Genomic DNA, 10,000 nt, shown 5'->3' with positions numbered 1-10,000 from the left:
CTGGGACCAGTGCTGGACCAGTGCTGGACCAGTGCTGGGACCAGTGCTGGACCAGCTCTTCTGCAGGCTCAGTCTGCTTCTCTGCTTAGTCCTGATCATTGCAGAGAAGGAGGCCTCACATGAATATGAGGGCAGGAGCTGCTCCAGAGCTTTCTGCCCAGGTCAGGGTGCTCCTGCTTCACTGTCTGTTCTCATGTTATCTCCTGTCTGTTCTCATGTTATCTCCTGTCTGTTCTCATGTTATCTCCTGTCTGTTCTCATGTTATCTCATCTGTTCTCATGTTATCTACTGTCTGTTCTCATGTTATCTCCTGTCTGTTCTCATGTTATCTACTGTCTGTTCTCATGTTATCTCCTGTCTGTTCTCATGTTATCTCCTGTCTGTTCTCATGTTATCTACAGTCTGTTCTCATGTTATCTCCTGTCTGTTCTCATGTTATCTACAGTCTGTTCTCATGTTACTGTCTGTTCTCATGTTATCTACTGTCTGTTCTCATGTTATCTCCTGTCTGTTCTCATGTTATCTACTGTCTGTTCTCATGTTATCTCCTGTCTGTTCTCATGTTATCTCCTGTCTGTTCTCATGTTATCTCCTGTCTGTTCTCATGTTATCTCCTGTCTGTTCTCATGTTATCTACAGTCTGTTCTCATGTTATCTCCTGTCTGTTCTCATGTTATCTCCTGTCTGTTCTCATGTTATCTACTGTCTGTTCTCATGTTATCTACTGTCTGTTCTCATGTTATCTCCTGTCTGTTCTCATGTTATCTCCTGTCTGTTCTCATGTTATCTCCTGTCTGTTCTCATGTTATCTACAGTCTGTTCTCATGTTATCTCCTGTCTGTTCTCATGTTATCTACAGTCTGTTCTCATGTTATCTACAGTCTGTTCTCATGTTATCTCCTGTCTGTTCTCATGTTATCTCCTGTCTGTTCTCATGTTATCTACTGTCTGTTCTCATGTTATCTACAGTCTGTTCTCATGTTATCTCCTGTCTGTTCTCATGTTATCTACAGTCTGTTCTCATGTTATCTCATGTTATCTCCTGTCTGTTCTCCTGTCTGTTCTCATGTTATCTCCTGTCTGTTCTCATGTTATCTACAGTCTGTTCTCATGTTATCTCCTGTCTGTTCTCATGTTATCTACAGTCTGTTCTCATGTTATCTCCTGTCTGTTCTCATGTTATCTCCTGTCTGTTCTCATGTTACTGTCTGTTCTCATGTTATCTACTGTCTGTTCTCATGTTATCTACTGTCTGTTCTCATGTTATCTCCTGTCTGTTCTCATGTTATCTACAGTCTGTTCTCATGTTATCTGTTCTCATGTTATCTCTACAGTCTGTTCTCATGTTATCTCCTGTCTGTTCTCATGTTATCTCCTGTTCTCATGTTATCTCATCTGTTCTCTGTTATCAGTCTGTTCTCATGTTATCTACTGTCTGTTCTCATGTTATCTACAGTCTGTTCTCATGTTATCTACAGTCTGTTCTCATGTTATCTCCTGTCTGTTCTCATGTTATCTCCTGTCTGTTCTCATGTTATCTCCTGTCTGTTCTCATGTTATCTACTGTCTGTTCTCATGTTATCTACAGTCTGTTCTCATGTTATCTCCTGTCTGTTCTCATGTTATCTCCTGTCTGTTCTCATGTTATCTCCTGTCTGTTCTCATGTTATCTACTGTCTGTTCTCATGTTATCTCCTGTCTGTTCTCATGTTATCTACAGTCTGTTCTCATGTTATCTACTCATGTTATCTCCTGTCTGTTCTCATCTGTTATCTCTACTGTCTGTTCTCATGTTATCTCCTGTCTGTTCTCGTGTTATCTACTGTCTGTTCTCATGTTATCTACTGTCTGTTCTCATGTTAAAAGTCTGTTCTCATGTTATCTCCTGTCTGTTCTCGTGTTATCTACTGTCTGTTCTCATGTTATCTACTGTCTGTTCTCATGTTATCTCCTGTCTGTTCTCATGTTATCTACTGTCTGTTCTCATGTTATCTCCTGTCTGTTCTGTTATCTCATCTGTTATGTTATCTACAGTCTGTTCTCATGTTATCTCCTGTCTGTTCTCATGTTATCTACAGTCTGTTCTCATGTTATCTACAGTCTGTTCTCATGTTATCTCCTGTCTGTTCTCATGTTATCTACAGTCTGTTCTCATGTTACTGTCTGTTCTCATGTTATCTACTGTCTGTTCTCATGTTATCTCCTGTTCTCATGTTATCTCCTGTCTGTTCTCATCTACTGTCTGTTCTCATGTTATCTCCTGTCTGTTCTCATGTTATCTACAGTCTGTTCTCATGTTATCTGTTCTCATGTTATCTACAGTCTGTTCTCATGTTATCTACAGTCTGTTCTCATGTTATCTACAGTCTGTTCTCATGTTATCTACTGTCTGTTCTCGTGTTATCTACTCTGCAGCACAGAGGCCCAGTCTTTAGTGTGTCCAGCATGGTGTCATCAGCACACATCTGGAGGCAGCAGGTCTCCTGAGGTCGGCTGTGGTGAACGGGTTCTTGGCTTTATGAGCAGAGACACTGCATCAGAGGCCTCCAGGGCGTTGGCTGATGTTGTGGAGGCTTTCTGCATCGTGTCTTGAGATGACCTGAATTCAGAAGGTTTCCTCTTCAAACCTCAGGTGTCTGACCAACATGACCTGCATGTTTTGTGTTGAGATGCCGCTGAAGGTGTGCTGGCTTCATGCTCTGTTGGCTCATCTCTCCAACAGAACAACCACAAAGCCTTGGGTGGGTTTCAACTGGTGGGCGTGAATCCCATTAAAACATATTCCTCTGAGTACTGAGTTTTTCCGGCTCTGGTTTGGCCTTCTTTGGCACTTGTCCCTCCGTGTTTTCAGCAGCATTGCTGCTACGCTTCAACCACCACTCCATTGTTTGAGTTTTCAAGGCGGCAGTGATTGACAGGTGATGACAGGTGATGACAGGTGATGACATTACATTACAGTACATTACATTACATTACAGTCATTTAGCAGACGCTTTTATCCAAAGCGACTTACAGGAAGTGTATTCAACATAGGTATTCAAGAGAACTACTAGTCACCAGAAGTCATCAGTGCATCTCCTTTCTTAAACAAGCATCTAAGAGCAGAAACCAGAGCAAAAGTACAGAAACAAACTAATATGATACAATAAGAGGAAGGCTCAGGTAGTACTTCTTTATCAGTAGTACTTCTTTATCAGGTAGTACTTCTTTATCAGGTAGTACTTCTTTATCAGGTAGTACTTCTTTATCAGGTAGTACTTCTTTATCAGTAGTACTTCTTTATCAGGTAGTACTTCTTTATCAGGTAGTACTTCTTTATCAGTACTTTTTATCAGTACTTCTTTATCAGTAGTACTTCTTTATCAGGTAGTACTTCTTTATCAGGTAGTATCAGTAGTACTTCTTTATCAGGTAGTACTTCTTTATCAGGTAGTACTTCTTTATCAGGGTAGTACTTCTTTATCAGGTAGTACTTCTTTATCAGGTAGTACTTTATCAGGTAGTACTTCTTTATCAGGTAGTACTTTTATCTTTATCAGTAGTACTTCTTTATCAGGTAGTATCTTTCTTTATCAGGTAGTACTTCTTTATCAGGTAGTACTTCTTTATCAGGTAGTACTTCTTTATCAGGTAGTACTTCTTTATCAGGTAGTACTTCTTTATCAGGTAGTACTTCTTTATCAGTAGTACTTCTTTATCAGGTAGTACTTCTTTATCAGGTAGTACTTCTTTATCAGGTAGTACTTCTTTATCAGGTAGTAGTTTATCAGGTTCTTTATCAGGTAGTACTTCTTTATCAGGTAGTACTTTTTATCAGGTAGTACTTCTTTATCAGTAGTACTTCTTTATCAGGTAGTACTTTTTATCAGGTAGTACTTCTTTATCAGGTAGTACTTCTTTATCAGGTAGTACTTCTTTATCAGTAGTACTTCTTTATCAGGTAGTACTTCTTTATCAGGTAGTACTTCTTTATCAGGTAGTACTTCTTTATCAGGTAGTACTTTTTATCAGTAGTACTTTATCAGGTAGTACTTCTTTATCAGGTAGTACTTCTTTATCAGGTAGTACTTCTTTATCAGGTAGTACTTCTTTATCAGTAGTACTTCTTTATCAGGTAGTATCAGGTTACTTCTTTATCAGGTAGTACTTCTTTATCAGGTAGTACTTCTTTATCAGGTAGTACTTCTTTATCAGTAGTACTTCTTTATCAGTAGTACTTCTTTATCAGGTAGTACTTCTTTATCAGGTAGTACTTCTTTATCAGGTAGTACTTCTTTCATCTTTATCAGGTAGTACTTCTTTATCAGGTAGTACTTCTTTATCAGTAGTACTTCTTTATCAGGGTAGTACTTCTTTATCAGGTAGTACTTCTTTATCAGGTAGTACTTCTTTATCAGGTAGTACTTCTTTATCAGGTAGTACTTCTTTATCAGTAGTACTTCTTTATCAGGTAGTACTTCTTTATCAGGTAGTACTTCTTTATCAGGTAGTACTTCTTTATCAGGTAGTACTTCTTTATCAGGTAGTACTTCTTTATCAGTAGTACTTCTTTATCAGGGTAGTACTTCTTTATCAGTAGTACTTCTTTATCAGGTAGTACTTCTTTATCAGGTAGTACTTCTTTATCAGTAGTACTTCTTTATCAGGTAGTACTTCTTTATCAGGTAGTACTTCTTTATCAGGTAGTACTTCTTTATCAGGTAGTACTTCTTTATCAGTAGTACTTCTTGAAGAGGTGAGGTTAAAGATGGGCAGTGACTCTGCTGTCCTGAGGTCAGTGGGGAGTTCATTCCTCCACTGAGGGGTCAGGACAGAAAACAGGTGATGACAGGTGATGACAGTGATTGACAGGTGTGACGGCTGAATATTACGTTTATTTCTGTATATATATATATTTATTTTTTCTGTAATTTGAAACAGACACATTTATGATTTTACGTAGTTTACATGTGTGGTCGGTATGAAGGTGAGGATGAGGATCATTTATAGGTACTTATCAGTATGTGATGAAGGACAAACTGAAATGATCTTGATGATGTAACAGATGCTGCATGACACGAGCAAATTAAAACAAACTGCAAACTGGTCAAATCTGGTTTTTGTAGTTCATCAACAGATCTCACCTGGTGGGTTTGTTTTCATCATGTGTTCATTCATCATGTGTTCATTCATCATGTGTTCATTCATCATGTGTTCATTCATCATGTGTTCATTCATCATGTGTTCATTCATCATGTGTTCATTCATCATGTGTTCATTCATCATGTGTTCACTCATCATGTGTTCATTCATCATGTGTTCATTCATCATGTGTTCATTCATCATGTGTTCATTCATCATGTGTTCATTCATCATGTGTTCATTCATCATGTGTTCATTCATCATGTGTTCATTCATCATGTGTTCATTCATCATGTGTTCTTCTTATTCGTAGATCAGTAACATGCTCAGCTCATCCGTCACGCTCCGTTTATTTTGTTCTGCTCTCTAGTTTGTATTTGTTTACAGGTAAAAGGTTCTGTCTCACTGCTGCTGGGTTCTGGTTCTGGTGCTCTGCTGGGTTCTGGTTCTGGTGCTCTGCTGGGTTCTGGTTCTGGTGCTCTGCTGGGTTCCAGTGAGATGGTTCTTGGCATGATGAGTAGTCAGCATAGTTCTTCACAGCTTGGTTCTGTGTGGCTGTGAAGCCTGGATGAGTTCAGCTTCCATCTCAACAGTTTCACATCAACGAGCAGCTTCTTCATCAGTTCTTTACTCTCTGCTGCTGTAAAGGATTATCTTATCTTATCTTATCTTATCTTATCTTATCTTATCTTATCTTATCTTATCTTATCTTAAATCTTTGCTTTTGGGCTTTTTCAGGAAACTCATTTGAAACTTCCACATTTTTCAGCACTGCTCTGTGACTTCAGCTTTCAGCATTCCTTTTCCTAGTTATATATTTATATATATATATAGTTATATATATAGTTATATAGTTATATATAACTCGACCACAGACAGACATCCTCCCCCTCAGGCCGCTGATGGAGTGTCGTGTCGCCGCCGTGTCGTGTCTGAGCTGGGCCCTGCTCCTCGGAGGAGCCGCCTACATGCTGCTCCAGAGCCGGAGACCTGCGCGGTACGGCCGCTACGGGCCGGCGGGGGCCTCTGCTGCCCGGCCCGGCTGGCCTGGTTCCTGCAGGAGGCCCCGGCGCTGCTGCTGCCGCTGCTGCTGCTGCTGCTGGCCGCCGGGGAGCAGGGGGACCGGGACAGGACCGGGGACAGGACCGGGGAGGACCGGGGACAGGACCGGGGACAGGACCGGGGACAGGACCGGGGACAGGACCGGGGAGCCGGGAGGGCACCTTCATGGACTGGACTACTTCCGGAAAGGGGACAGGACCGGAGAGCTTCGGGGACCGGGGACAGCTGGTGATTCTGGATTTAATGCACCTTCATGCTGCACTACTTCCAAAGGTCAGGCTTCACTTTACAGCTGGTGATTCTGGATTTAATGTTCCTGCTGCATTAAAGTGTGTTTGTCACATTTTAACTCTTTATGTCCTGTTGAATGTAATCTACAGCATGATTCATGTTATATGAATCATGTTATATGATTCATATAATATGATTCATATAACATGAATCATATAACATGAATCATGTTATATGATTCATGTTATATGATTCATATAATATGATTCATATAAAATCATTATATGAATCATTATATGAATCATGTTATATGAATCATGTTATATGAATCATATTATAACATGAATCATAATATGAATCATGTTATATGAATCATGTTATATGAATCATGTTATATGAATCATATAACATGATTCATATAACATGAATCACGTTTCTGACGGGGCTTTCACTATCTGCTCTGTACTCACCGTTATTGACACAGTCGGCCAGTATTTCATTGATTGTTAATAGCTCGTTAGCAACAGGTTCTATTCCGTCCAGTCTTAAACATGCTGAGGTCCAACCACTTCTAAAGAAACCGAATCTTGATCCCTCGGTTCTTAACAATTTCAGGCCTATTTCTAAACTTCCGTTTTTATCAAAAGTTTTAGAGAAAGTTGTTTCAACCCAACTTCTAGCCTTTATGTGTCTTAATGACGTGTTTGAGAAGTTTCAGTCAGGTTTTAGAGCTTTACACAGTCCAGAAACGGCCTCCTCAAGGTGTCCAATGACCTCCTTTAGCAGCTGACGGGGGGGAGCTCGATTTTAATCCTTTTGGACCTAAGTGCAGCCTTTCACACGGTAGACCATGCCATTTTAATCAACCGTCTTCAGAACTGGGTTGGCATCAAGGACTCTGCACTTAGTTGGTTTTATTCTTACCTCACTGACAGAACCCACTCGGTCACCATAGGTAATGACTCATCTTCTACTTCTAACATTACCTGTGGTGTTCCGCAAGGTTCTATTTTAGGTCCAATTTTATTTTCCATATACATGCTCCCCCTAGGTCAGATCATTAAACGCCATAATGTCTCTTTCATTGCTACGCAGACGACACACAGATTTACCTTCCACTGAGACCCGACGACCCAAGAAGCCTAGCTGCTATTATGGACTGTCTTAAGGATATCAACTGTTGGATGGCTCAGAACTTTCTTCAACTAAATAATTCGAAATCTGAGATCATTTTATTTAGTCCCCCAAACCCCATCACTCCTATTGTAAATGCACTTGGTCCTCTGTCTTTAAATATAAAATCCACGGCAAGGAACTTAGGAGTTCTGTTACAAAAGTAGTCCAGTCCTGTTTCCTCCAAATCAGAACCATCTCCAAAATAAAACCTATCCTCACTCTCCCAGACCTGGAAAAAATCATACATGCATTTGTGTTTTGAAGACTGGACTACAGTAACTCCCTCCTCTCTGGCATCAACCACAAGTCACTCTCTGGCCTCCAACTGGTTCAGAACGCAGCAGCGAGGCTTCTTACTGGTTGTAACAGACGACATCCCATCACCCCGATCCTGGCTTCTCTTCACTGGCTCCTTGTTCATTTTAGAATTGATTTTAAGATTTTGCAGATCACTTTTAAAGCACGTCTGGGTCTGGCCCCGACATACATAGGAGAAATGTTGACCCCGTATGAGCCACTCGCAGCCTTAGATCCTCAGGTGGGGCCCTTCTGGCTGCTCCAAAGTCGAAACTGAAAACCAAAGGCGACCGTGCTTTTGCCATAAGGACCCCTCGGCTTTGGAACGACCTGCCGGAGGAGATAAGGCTTCAGAATCAGTAATCTCTTTTAAATCACTTCTTAAAACACATTTTTATAGATTGGCTTTTATGTGATGTCGTCGTTTTATTGGTTCATTTTCATTTGGTCTTGGTATTTTATCTTATATTTGTTTACTATATTTTACCATTATCACTTGATTTAATTTATTTCATTATTTTATTTTGTTTGTTTATTTGATTGTCTCTTGTTATTTCAGTTTGTTTCTTATGCACTGTGTCTTGCTGGCTGGTCTGTCAAAGCACTTTGTAAACCTTGTTTTTAAAAGGTGCTATATAAATAAAGTTATTATTGTTATTATTATATAAGATCATCAGATGTTAGTAGTACAGTAAAAAGTACAATATGTACCTCTGAGGAGTAGTACAGTGAAACGTACAACAGTAGGGAAAATATAAATCTTTAATATTGTGCAAAACATTGATTTTTTGGTTTGTATTCAGCACGCTTCTAGTCATGCATCTGTAATGGGTAAGCACGAAAGGTGGATGATCAGCAAAATAAATAAACCACCAAGGCAGCGTCCACACAAGAAACACCCACATTTATAACTAAAATGCTGAATAATATTAGATTCATCTGTTGAACTCCTTTATGTCCTGTTGAATATAATCTACAGCATGATTCATGTTATATGAATCATATTACATTACATTACATTACATCACATTACAGTACATTACATTACAGTCATTTAGCAGACGCTTTTATCCAAAGCGACTTACAGGAAGTGTGTTCAACATAGGTATTCAAGAGAACTACTAGTCACCAGAAGTCATCAGTGCATCTCCTTTCTTAAACAAGCATCTTAAAGCATAAACCAGAGCAAAAGTATAGTGCAGAGGCAGATTACTACGAAAACAATAATTGCAACAGACTAATACGAATACAATAAGAGCTACAAACTACTGGAATAGGATAAGTGCAGTAAACGAATACGAATTCAATAAGTGCAGCGAACTGATACGAATACAGTAAGTGCAACAACTAATACGAGTGCAATAAGTGCTATATGAATCATGTGCTTATATGAATCATGTTATATGAATCATGTTATATGAATCATGCTGGACTTCTAAGCATTGGCCTGTTCTTAATCTGAATCATTGTGCCAAGTTAATTTAGTTAATAAGTTAAATTATTAAGCCAGTTAATGTGAGATCAAGAATTTAAAAAAAAGATGAGTTGTGTTCCTTAATAAATGTGATTATTGTTTGTTTATTAACCGGCCTCCTGAGTCTGAGGTTGCATGTTGAGGGAAAGAACCACATTCATTTTAAAAGTTTAAAACACAGAGTATGTGACTGTTCCTGCAGGAGTTTCATCTACGCCTTCCTGACCAGAGGGGCGTCCGTCCCCGCTGCCCATCGTCCTCTCCGCCGCCATCTTCTGCTCGCTCAACGGCTTCCTGCAGGGACACCACCTGCTGCACTGCACCCAGTTTGAACACACCTGGCTGAAGGACGCTCGCATGGCTGCAGGTGGGTCACAGCAACATCCAGCCTGGCTCTAAACACTACAATACCCATGAGCCTCGGCAGCCGTTGTCGTGGAGAAGAATCCCGAAAGTGAAACTCAAACTGCCAAAGTTATAATGAAACGGTAGCATGTGAAGCCCTGTGATTGGATGTTTGATGGTGAAGTGCATCCTGGGAATCGTAGTTGAACCTTCTTTAAAGATGTCGGAGTTGTCTTCATCTAGTGTTGAGGTTAAACTCTGTATGAAGATATATGAAGATATAAACGGCTCAT

The 10,000-nt window shown here is 39.9% G+C and overlaps 1 pseudogene; it reads left to right on the top strand.

Annotated features, from left to right (window-relative positions):
• The first annotated feature begins 4,961 nt into the window (after window positions 1-4,961).
• Window positions 4,962-9,729, top strand: LOC129117013 (3-oxo-5-alpha-steroid 4-dehydrogenase 2-like; annotated as a pseudogene).
• Window positions 9,730-10,000: the final 271 nt, after the last annotated feature.

The sequence above is a fragment of the Anoplopoma fimbria genome, unplaced genomic scaffold, assembly GCF_027596085.1.
Source record: "Anoplopoma fimbria isolate UVic2021 breed Golden Eagle Sablefish unplaced genomic scaffold, Afim_UVic_2022 Un_contig_9770_pilon_pilon, whole genome shotgun sequence".
Lineage (NCBI taxonomy): Eukaryota > Metazoa > Chordata > Actinopteri > Perciformes > Anoplopomatidae > Anoplopoma > Anoplopoma fimbria.
This window is presented reverse-complemented; position numbering and strand designations above follow the sequence as displayed.